The sequence below is a fragment of the Silene latifolia genome, chromosome 8, assembly GCF_048544455.1.
Source record: "Silene latifolia isolate original U9 population chromosome 8, ASM4854445v1, whole genome shotgun sequence".
NCBI classification, from domain to species: domain Eukaryota; kingdom Viridiplantae; phylum Streptophyta; class Magnoliopsida; order Caryophyllales; family Caryophyllaceae; genus Silene; species Silene latifolia.
In genome coordinates, this window is record NC_133533.1 from 42,321,885 (window position 1) to 42,334,815 (window position 12,931).

A 12,931-nucleotide genomic window follows, 5' to 3' on the forward strand; every position below is an offset into this window, starting at 1 on the left:
GTCACGGTCAAAATCCCACCTTTAATTCATCTATCTTTTTTTGTTCACATCTAAGCTATTAGCTGGTAGATGCGATGCCAAACCCCACAACATAATAGTAAGCCAATCTGTATGTTTGTATGAACCCTTGCGTGGGGCAATTAACACTAATTGGCTTATTATATGACAACGATGCATAAATGCATAATTAACAAGAAAAAAGCGTGCTTATTATCCTCGCAAATTATTCGACAAAATAATCCCTGTTCAAAAACAATCTAATTTCTGATATAATTGAATGTGATATTGAAAACCGCAAGTTTCTTTACTACTATATAAACTAGTGTAACATGTGAAAATTCACGCGATTGTCTCTAAATTTTTTAAATTAAATCTGCTTGCTAATTTTGTGAATTTAATGTAGTGGAGGCATACGGTATTTCTAATACTGTTTTTTTTACTAATCTTGATATCACTATCACTAATTTTACTACTCGCGACGCTAAACCGCTATTATTGTTCCTTTTGTTACCATTCTGGTATTATTGGATTTTTTTCTTTTAAAGTGGGACTCAAAGTAAATAACCAAAATAATTTCTTAATAGCTACGTCTCATAAGGTCATTTACGTAATTGATACGGAGTAGATGTTTTTTCAATAACTTTAGTGTAAAACGGCCTCACATCAGAATTTGTTAATTTGAAATTGCATAGAGTTTAAGATTGAAATAGAGCTCAAATGTGTGTATTTTTTCAGTTATTTTATATGATCCAACCAAAACAAAAAAAAAAAAAAAAAAAAAAAAAAAAAAAAAAAAATATTTCCTCTAAAAAATCGGGACATATATGTTGACTACGAAGGTTTTACTAACCCCCCTCCAACCCTCCGTTCTTCATACACTCTCGAAATACTTTTTACTAACCCTCCTTTCTTCAATCTAGGAAGGTTTTACTAAGCCTACGTCCTTCATAATTTAGAATTGAATCTTATTCCGGTTATTTTATCACAAATTCTAGAATAAGACGGTTTTCATCTAGAAAAAAAGCATCATTTGTTGCTATCAATTAAAAAGTAATCTTTATATAAATGGACCGTCTTATACTATAAGACCGTCACATCATAACTATTGTATTGTTATTTATTGTTAAGCACTATATTGAAAATCACAAAAATTCCGGAGAGACGGTCTCTCAATAGCGTTATTGAGAGACCTTTCATATGATTGGGTGAGGGACCCACTGAATTTCTTTTTTCCCTATTATGTCTCCCATTAAATTAGTAAGAGACGGTCTCGTGAGACCTACTGAATGAAAATAATATCCCTTCTTATATTAAGACTTAATAGGGTTAGGCAACAATTTTGATACAACATTTTCAACTGTGGCGATTAGAGGAAAAAAGAAATATATCATCAAGTTTTGGAAATCATTACCGTTTACTTTATTAGAGTCTCTAAGAATGAACTTTAAAAGTAGTTTTTGTAGACACCTCGTTTAAACACCTCCCGCCAAACACCCAGTAATGATTAAGCCGCATGTTTGGTACGCGGAACGATTTATGACAGTTCGTAAGTTTATCGTCAAGTGTTAGCTCAAACACTCGAGTCTACCCCTTGGTCGTCATCTACGCGCCGATACGATCGTTTTGACATTAATTAGAGCTCATTTGGAGTACAGGTCAAAAACCGCTTCATTTTCTAAGAAACCGTTTAAAATGCCGAGTCGGAATGTTCTAGAATACTCTAGATATTTATTCCCAATCAATTTTTATATCTTTTGATAAAATATCTTCCGTATATCCTATTTTAAGGTTCAAGGAAGTATAGATCTACCGCAATTTCATAACAGAAACGCGGAAATCTTTCTTCCGGAGGAGGAAACCTCTGGGGAAATGATGCAGCAGATGTTGCGCCTCTTGGAAAGACCGCAGCAGCTGCTGCGCCTCTTCCCCAGCTCTGTTTGGCTGTTTACGGAATATTTTCGTGATTTCTTTCCAAAATTTGTGTCATTCCAAAACTCTTCCACATTTTTTGGTATAAATAGAGACCTCCGGTCTCCATATTTTTCACGCGAGTATCCGCCCTTCTCTTCTCCCTTTGCATTCTAGACATTGCTCTAAGCTTTCGATGCCTACGTGCTTGTTCTACGCGACCACGTAAACTCAGATCATTCTGAGTACCAGTCACGTTGCATGACCGACCAATTTAACCACTACACATCAATCAATTAATCTAAAATCCTCTAACGAGGGCACTTTCTGCATACATTCGAGTCGAACAATCACTAACATTAACTTAGTTAACTCGTTCCGTCAAACATGTAAGTCTGAGGGTGTAGATCCCACTTTTAATTTATGTTTTAATTTTTTTTGTATCAATTAATGTAAGATTTACGTCAAAAGCATACTCAAATCCAATCTTAAAAACCCTTTTATAAAACCGTTTCTAACAAAATAGCGGAGATCAGACGTTAAGAAGAAAGCAGCAGCAGTTGCGCCTCTTTGAAGAGCCGCGGTGTATGATGCGCCTCTTCTAGAGGCTGCTTGCTGCTCCTGCTCTTCTTCTTCTTCTTCTTCCTCGGGTTTCCATCGTTTTTCCTTTTTTCATCTTATTTTCTTATTTCCTTTCATCTTTCAGTACATAAACATTCTCTTAATAATTCCCTTTTAATCATAATGCTTTGTTTAGACTTAAATCCCTTATAATTCGATATTTGCGGGTTTTCGTCATTAAATCAAACCCGGATTTTAGAAACTCGATTTGTCCATATCAAGTTTCTGGGATTCATGTTTTGTACATACTTTTCACATCATGTTTTGTTTGTTTTCTAATCGACTCAAGTGTTGTAAGTAAATTAATTCTGACGCCGTAAATAGAGTCTTAGCTCGTTTTAATTCGTTTTTATCCGTTTTTATCGGTTTTATGGCGGTTACAGATGCATATAAACTTGCTAAATCACTTTTACTCGAGTTCCCAATCAATAATTAATCTTGGTAATGAACATTAACGGATTGCGGTTTTGACTTCATAGACAGAGCTCAACTCCAGAACAGACGCAGGAAGAGCTGCGCCTCTTCCAAGGGACGCAGCAGATGCTGCACTTGTTCTGATATGATCTCTGTCCCTGAACTCGTTTTCACTTTGACGTAGTCTCTAATTACGTGCTTAATTAACTATTAATCGTAATATCGCCTTTAATCTGACCTATTTTATTACTTTAATTTCTAATCTTTAATTTCTTCCTCTATTTTCGTCTTCTAAATTCTGTTTCAAGTGTATTTTTGACGTAAATCAATTAAACCTTGTAATCATTGTAATTTTTATTATTGTAATTTATTTACAGTTTATTTATCGTTTTTGTATGATTTATTTTCTTGTTTTTCACGTGTAACCAATCTAATATTCAACTTCGACCCAAATTGTTTGCTAAATTACATGTTAACCGACATAGTTTAATTCACATGTTAGGATTAATCTGTGGATGTTGCATTGCATACATATAATCAACAACATATCGACTATGAACGATTTCCCTAATCATTAGTAGAGGTCGTTGTTGAGGCAAGCGGGATTAGGTGTTCAGTAAAAGGACTTCCTAATACGTCCTCTCACCCCTTACTCCAGATCTCTGTGAACATCCATGTTCATTGGCATCCACGAGAGTCATTCTAGACATAGAATACTAAGGCTAACGAGTTCTTAGTGTTGATGTCACTACTTTGTGTCTTGACATGGCACCAGGTATTCGAATGGTTCCAATTTCCCATAAAAATAGGTGGCGACTCCACAAATGCACGCTTCATCTCAAGCACTTCCGCGCGCGCCGCGGGTGACCCATGTCCACAGTTTTCAACATATAAATGCTACTTTTTTTACTTCACTTGAAAAATTCGCTTATACAATAACTAATCAATTGATTAGTTTGCTTTCTTATTAGCAAAAAAATTGATTGAACTTTTGATTGGGAGCAAAGTACGTTTTTTGGAAATTTGAAATTGTGTCCATTATTGGGGACTTTTGATAGCCAAAAATCTTACGCCTCTTGACCTACTATTTCCATCTTCATCTTTATTGGTGTCCCCAATCTGGTTGATCACTGCCGTCGCCATAAGGTAACTGACATGGTCGAGTTTGTTAGCAATAATATCAGTGTATCTCATATTAGGCAATAATCAATCTACCATGATAATTTATTCTGTCCATTATTGTAAATGAATTCTCCTTATCTTCAACTAGTGATGGCTTTCACACTCATATACAGTGTCCATATGTGTGTATATAAAGGCTGCTACTGTACATTAATCTTTAAGCTAATACAATACATTCTTACATACTCCTTACAGAGTTAACTCGTAAGAGATGTGATAAATTGTTGAGATAGAAGAACCGAGTCAACTCGGGCGAATCGACTCAAGACAAAACATGTTCTCACCAAAAACTGCGAAAGCCGAATGAAGTAAAAAAAAACTGATCGATGCCAATCACCCATCCACCCTCCTCCAAAAGTAGACAAAAAGATGCTAACATCCGTCTTACTCTTCATTCAATAATATTATAAATTAAATTACCACATTCCTTGTTATGAAGGCTCAATAACCCTTATTCACCGACGCAGTTGAAATATGCCATCATCAAAATCGTCGACAAAAAATGTTGATGATTCCGATGGTATGAATTATGAAGGTTTGCGTCAGTAATCCATGATTGGAAAAGCGTCGGTAACAACACCCCAAATACGTCACATGATCCACGATTGTGTATTTTTGTAAATAGAGGTTGTTGTGGAGTGGGTTTTTGTTTTGGAGGAGATGAATTGTCATGCTAGTTGAAGTTGTTGGTAAAGACTACTATAAAGTAATAAAAGTGTTTTTTGGAAGTTGAAATTCTGCAATTACCTAGGATATAGAGTAAAAAGATAAATGACTATTTTGTCCTTAATTTCCTACGGAGCAATAAAAGTATGGGAGTGTATGGACAATTCTGCCCTTTTAATGAGAGACCTCCAAAATGAGAATTCTTGATCCTCATGCTGCCACATCAGCTGGGAAGGGGTTTTCTTTTATAAATATAATGATAATTCGGAAACGAGACTTGTAAGCTTTTGGGTTGAATTATTGCTTGAGTTGAGCGTAGAGATATACATCATAGTTCATAAGCAATTAGGATTCTCTCCATTTCCTAAAAGAAATAGAGAGGTCATTTCCTATAAACGGTTTAGATTGCATCTTGCAACGATCTAACAGACAAGATTTTAGTATGAAAAATAAAGATAAAAGCAAGTGGAATCAAACGGTAATATTAAATTGTGTTGTGAGAGGGAAATGGACTCTCCATTTCTTTTAGGAAATGGAGAGGATCCTTGCTCGTTCATAAGCTATTACTGTATTTACAAGGTAAAGGCAATAAGGCATTCAACATTTTAAAGTTCAATCCCCCCACTATGTGATCCAAACTTACTAAAATTGTTTTTACTAAGTATTATTATTGACCATCGGGTGATCATCGGTTTGGGGGCTCCTCTTGCTGCTATCAAAGAAGTCTAACGGGTTGTAGTATCTTGGGAGAGAAACGCACTATTTGGTAACCAGTACAGTGGAGACGTTATCTCTCTTAGGAAAGCGCCTAGCGCGATTCGACCCAGGCTACTTCTTTTCCTTTACTATCTTTTATTATATTATTGTTATTTAATTTACATATTTATAATATTGTATAATTATGTTATAATATTATTTACGGTAATATATTGCTTTCTAACAATCCCGAAAAGTCGGGGAGTGTGCTAGAACAATTCATGGATTATACAACCAGTTGTATATGTTGTACGGTGTAAAATTTGAGCTTTATGATAAAGTATTCGAGCTTTATGTTAAATAATATGAGTTTTATTAGAAAGTATTGATCTCATCCATTTACACACTAAAAACATGAACTTTGAATTAGCTCAGAAAAAATATATATATAAGCTCGGATTCTTATGCCTTGGTTGTACAATGTTTATGGTACAAGTGGATATAATCTTATTTGTGGTGCTAGGACGCAGCGCAGCCTTCGATGCCCAAGTTAGTACACCGAATATAAGTGCCAAGAGAGTGCGAGGTCTCGTAATATTTGACATTGGTTATTTCATTAGACAACAATTAGTGTAGATCCCGTACGGATGCACGATTTTTAGATTGTGATGTATAGAAAATTTAGCAATTAATAATTAAACTTTAAATTTAATGTTAGCTTACAAATAAATATAATACTTCGTATGTAAGACACATTTATGTTTAAAATGTGATTATAATATGAGTAAAATATATAGTAACCTGACAATCTAAAAAATAGCGTATAATATGTCGCGTAAAATAGATTTTAGTCGAAATTTTTTTTAAGGAAAAAATCATTTTATTAATAAAAATTTAAACGGCACTTACAAAAGATAGGTATAATCGAAAACAATTCTAATAGAAACCAAAGGATAAATTTCTCCTGTAAAACTACGGATCTCAAAACATGATATGACAATTCGGTTCATCCTTGTATTCCTCTCTTCATGTAGCTTTTAAGGGGATCTTTCCTTTGATTCATTGATGGAGAAAATGTACCTTCTACTGGCATCATAAATCGCTGAGGAATAACGCATATCCATTGTAGAGTCGAATGATGAATCATCAACAAACCGCTTTTATTTATAACTCCAATAATAATACCAAACCTCAGAAAAACAAAGACTGAAAAAACTCCGAAAATAGGGACGGAAAAACGGATTTCGCCAAAAAGGAGACTTTTATTGATTAATTCATAATATTTCATACTAGTAATTGATAAATGAAACTATTTGAGAGGCTTGCCATCGATCAATGGTCGATGGAAGCCCCAGATTTGATTGATGGAGGTTAGGGTTTTTTTAGAGAGGGGAAGGACTGAGGAGGAGAAAATTTTTTGAATTAAGAAAGTTTTTTAGTTGAAATTTGAAAATATTTTGGTAAAATATATTTCTCTACAAATATTGACGAAAAATAATTACAAAGTATAAGGTAGGTCCAACATTTGTATAAATAAAAGTAAAAATATTAAGCCCAATACTTAAAGAATACACAAAATCTCATTGAAGACGGCGATATTAAAGAATAACCAAATATATTAAGACCCAACTAATAAAATAAAGTGATATGAGCAGGAAAATTTTTAGTTCACCTATGTTTTTAGTAAACAGGGGACGAACAACTTTGAGGGACGATCTATAAGCAAAGGCTGAGCCAAAGAGTATATATACCTAGCCATTAAATCCAATGCCAAATATTATTGACTTTATGGAGTTATAAGTTGATATCCCCATAACACGACCTCGTGCCCGAGATAATGTCCTGCATTCTTCACTCTGGATACACTTGTTTTTTTTTTTTTTGGACATCGGTAAATAACGGGTTTTTATACAGATGACATTTGATTCATTTGGTCAAATGCACTTATTTTAGTAATACCATAAATTAAGACAACACAGTAACTACATCGGGTAACATAAGTGTGTTGATGGCGAACGGACGGCTGTGAACGGGAATCAACTTCATCCACAACATTCTTGAAGTGAATATCACATGTGGTCAAAAGATCGAAGAAATCCTTACTCATCTTAATTAAATGAGTTTCGGAGAAATACCTGCAACAAGGCACAAAAATGTGTCTCGGAGATTCATTCCCTTGACTCGGATACACAATATTTGGAAACCAACGAGACCCTTGACGCATCGAGAGTGAACAAGCGCACTTACGCCACTGGGACGTAGAAAGTAAAGGAGGGAAATAGACCAAGAAAGCCTACCTCTAGAGGAGATAAAACTCCTACACTTTGGAAAACAGTCCCGACGGACAAGAAACTCGTAGCCCATAAAACAGAGTAAGAAGATAGTGACCCAAAGCAGAAGCCACCTTATCAGCCCCCAAACCAAAACCAACTCAGAAAGACGGAGGGAGATGGACACAACACACACCGGATATAAATTTACGAACTTCCTTATTAACCTGTAACTAAAAGTGAAAAATAACGACGCAACTAAAGCCAGGACGATAAGGCTAGGGAAATATTTTATTTGGAAGAACAAAAAACAAACATTAACTAGTAGGACAACCACCGCATCCTACCTGACCAACAACACAACCAAAAACCCGGTTCATCCCCTACCAGGCACATCTAAAAAAGGAAGGCCTATCCACCATGACCTCACACCAACCAAAGAAAGAGGCGGACTCCACAGACACAAACACAGAAGGTCGCACCATAAACCAAACAAAGGTCACCCATTTCACCAAGTGAATCCTCCCAGAACCACCGTATTACATGCAAAAACTAATCAACATTGACAGAAGCGACACATAGGACAAAAGACCGATAGGTGGGGAAATGGGAGGATCACCAATCGGTCCCAAAACTAACCGGATGAGCTATGCTTATAGACAATCACAACAAAAACTAAGAACCAATAAGTAGGGGAAATTGAGGGATCACCAATCGGTTTCTAAGCGACCTGATGAGCAAAGCTCATTGACAAACACAACAAAACACAGCCCAACACCAACGACCCAAAACATGACCGAAAACAAAGACGTCGGAAAATCCGACCGACAACGAAGAATCCGGTCAAAACCAGAAAACGGTGAAACACAAAACAACCGGCTTACAGCCGGAAAGACAATAGAAATACCAGAGGTGGGGGAAATGTGAGGATCACCCCTAGGTTGCATACAAGAACATCGGTGACAGGACGAGGAATCGGAGGGACATGAACCCCATGGCAACATCGACAACCACCAAAAAAGCCCAACAACCGACAGAAAAAAGGACAGAGCACCGCCAGGAAGACGATAAAACCAAGAAGGGTGAGGTCAAAAAGATGGATAAAACGGGGGGGGTGGGGAAAGATGTGAGGGATCGCCGGTGAAGGGCCTTGGGATGGACCCCTCACCGACGATCGGGTAGGGGAAGAAGGGGGGGTGGACAGTGAAGGCGGCGGATCAAAGGAAGCTAGAGTTTTTTTGTGTTTTTAGAAAGAGGGGAGAGAAGACTTAGAGAGAGAGAGGGAGAGAAGGGACGATAGATTGGATACACTTGTTGACAAACCAAAAATGACGTGATTTCGAGAAGAACGAAAAAAAAAAAGAATTCTGTGATTTGTAGGTTTTTTTCGGAAAATTTACACGGTACTTCAGAGGTTTGACATTTTACACGATAACACCCAATTTTTTCATTTGGAAAACTTTAAGAGGCCATAACTTGTATTTACGAGTTTAGAAAGTTACGATGATTTGAAAAAAATAATTTTCGAGTTTGGAACTCGTGAGTAAGAGATATGGTCACTCAAAGTTTGTTATGTCAAAAAAGTTTTGATAAAAACTCCTAGCCACGGAATTCAAATACGGCAAACTTTTTTTCAAATCGTAGTTCTTGAAAGGATGATCGATTTGGAAAAAATAAATAGTCACTTTCCAAACTCGTAAATACGAATTATGGCTTTTTAAAGTTTTCCGAATTAAAAAATTGGGTATTTCATACAAAATATCAATCCTCAAAAACACTATCTAAATTATTATTTTTAATTTTTAAGAAAGTGATTTGTGATTCACAAATTCTCATTTGTGACGAGCATATCCGTAGCAAGCTTGCGACGGGTCAATTACTACCCATATGGAGTAGATAAGACAAAAGCAAAGTGTCTAGTACTTGACCCGTCGTAAGTTTGTGACGGATATGTCCGTCACAAGTGAGACCGGTTGTTTATAATTTTGTTTAAAGGGATATTCTACATGGTACCCCTTAATTTTTCGACTTTCTACATGGTACCCCTACACTTTTTAAAACATATGTGGTATCCCTAATTATTGGCATTATCACTAAGTGTACCCCTAAACTTTATTTCCCGTTAATTAAACTCAGTTTTAGGCGTTAAGTGATTACTTGGACGCGTAATCAAGCTTGTCAGTTATTGTCCATGACATATAAGAACTCTATTAGGCTCAATATCCATCTCGACCCTTATATTTATTGATATATATATAGGTTAAAAAAAATTTGACGGAAAATATATTGATCCCTTGCCAAATTATCACGTCCAAAGATGGATATTGAACCTAATAGAGTTCTTATGTCATGAGATGATAAATGACAAACTTGGTTACGCGTCGAAGTCATCACTTAACACCTAAAATTGAGTTTAATTGACGGAAAATAAAGTTTAGGAATACACTTAATGATAATGACAATAATTAGGGGTACCATATATATTTTAAAAAGTGTAAAGATATCATATAGAAAGTCGAAAAATTGAGGGATACTATATAGAATATCCCTTGTTTAAATGTGGAGAGTTGAGACTACTTGAGACTTCGTTTCTTGGTGCAAATGGTGCCGGATCAAAAGGGGCATAACATTTTCGTTGTTGCTCTCTGTAGTAAACTGAAGACTACACTTACTTTTTTTTTTTTTTTTCTTTTTTTTTTTGACAGCAAGCAATGAAGACTACACTTTTAGGGATCATTCAATTCCAACTTTTCAAAGTTCACAAATTATCATCATCACAAAAGGCTCATTATTTCCTAAGACGTCGAATATGTAGGGTAAATTATCAAATATAACTTATTCAATCGATTTGTTATGTCTGTGCATCTTATTTGATGTTATTATCATTAAATGACGCGTAAAAGTTTAAAAGGAGGGTTGTTATTTATTATACGACGATTTTAAGAGAGAGTTACATACGTCTTTGTAAAATATCTGTGCTTAATATTAGAGCATTAAATAAGTCTTTGTAAAAGATTGAGTTACTTCCTTTATCTCGTTTTATTGTTCCATCTCCCCTTTAAATTTTTATTCTAAAATCACTATTTTTTTTTTTCCATTTCTTATTCCACTACCTTCTCTTTATGACATGTCAAATGTTTATCATATATTATCATGCACAATTTAAGACATGATGTATCACAAATATAAATACAATTAGTCTCACTATAGACGGATATATCTGTTTAAAGTAAAAGACGGTTCAAATATATTTAAAGTGGTAATATTTTTGGGCCCTATCATGTAATTTGTTGTTTGTCTTATGTTTAAAGTGGATGGATATTTGACATGTCTACAATTACAGACGGATATCTCCCGTCTATAATGAGAATTTGTGGTATAAATATAGTGTATATAAGATGTGACATAAAAAATGGAATAGATAATCGTGTCAGCTCGATCTTCTAACAGCCTTTTTGCCAAATGGTCTAGGGCTCTAGGCTTTATTTATTTTTCTCTTGGTTGTTTCATGGGCTTTTTGTAGACTTGGTAAAATCAACCCGACCCGGTTGACCCGATCCGAAAAGGATGACCCGAGACCCGAAATTGACCCGAATTGCTGAACCCGAATGACACCCGAAGCCCGAAGTTACCCGACCCGACCCGAAAATGACCCGAGCTTTTTTGGACCCGTAACAGACCCGACCCGAAATGACCAATCCGAAACCACTCAACCCGAAAATGACCCGACAAAATATAACTTTAATTGACCCTTATAGACTTGAAATGCCTCTCTTCTCTTAATCTTTGACCCGAAAATGGCCTGACCCGAATTAACCCGACCCGCTTGACCCGAAACACACCCGACCAACAAACCTGAAATAGACCCGTAACCCGAAATGAACTGACCCGATCCGAACTAACCCGAAAATTTGAGAAATCCGAAATGACCCGACACAAACTGGCCCGACCCGAACCCGACCCGGTTGACCCGTTTGCCAGGTCTAGCTTTTTGCTTCATGAATCATGATCGGTTAAAAACTACCTACTTGACAAACAGGGCCTAAGGATGGCTAGCATAGTGCGTCTTGCCTTAAACGGACCTTTTTGGTCTGAAATAATAAGACCAGATTTTGTAACATTTTACAATTAAATGTGACCACTATTGAAAAACTAGTTACCATAAGCGGTAATACTGCCTATACCATTGTGGTTACATTTAACTATTTTTTTTTTGTGCGCTCATTTAACTATAAAATGGTCACATATGCTCGTCTGAAAAATAAGACGAAAAGTGTCTTCCAATCAATTTTAACTTTGCAATTCAACAACTTTAGATTAATCATTTTGGTATTTTGGAGTGCTGCTGATTGTAAAGAAACATAAAAAAATATATGTTGTCAAATGCGTAGACTTGTAAAACTAATTTTTTTTTTTATGATGTACTTCCTCCATTCTCATATGATATACCCATTTTATTAAAATACTATACTCATATATTCAACAAATGAGTACATCATATAAAAACGGAGGAAGTAATTCATTTAATTTATACGTTTATTTAATATATATATATATATGGAATATATTAAAAATAAGGAATATTTTGTGTCAATCAAAGTTGAAATGAATGGATTTGAAATGAATAAATCAATGAGTTGGGTTTGTCCTTTTTTATTTTTTTCTTGTAAATAGTTTCTCTTTCAATATTTATTATTTTTAGCTTTGAACGAGTCAGGAATTGGAGCAACCACTGAAATTCGAGAATTCAACACATAGATGAGAAACACACAGACTTGACAAACAATTCTTATAAAGTCAAAGCACCTTGTAATTGGAAGTTGGAACCTAGAAGTCTAGAAAATGGACTTAAGCAATGAAGCCCCACATATTAACACCCCATAGGCCCATACTCCCTCCCGCACAAATAAGACTATACATTCAGATGTATATGAGTATAGATTTATAGTACATGCAAGACAAATTTAATTGAGCTTATATGCAATTTTTTCGAGCTTTTAAATTTTTTGAGTTACATTTTAAATTTTTAGGTGTCAAAACTAAAATCTAATTAAACTTATACGTATTACTTTTGAATTTCATTATAATATATTGGGTTTAAAATTTTTATAAAGGCGCTCAAATTCTTTCCAATAAAGCTCGTAAAATGTACATACAAGTTGAAATTATTTATT

At 35.3% G+C, this 12,931-nt stretch overlaps 1 protein-coding gene across 1 annotated transcript in view; it reads right to left on the reverse strand.

Annotated features, from left to right (window-relative positions):
- Positions 1 to 12,931, reverse strand: part of LOC141594306 (uncharacterized) — a 165,925-nt gene that overhangs the window by 22,309 nt on the left and 130,685 nt on the right. The window lies entirely within an intron of this gene.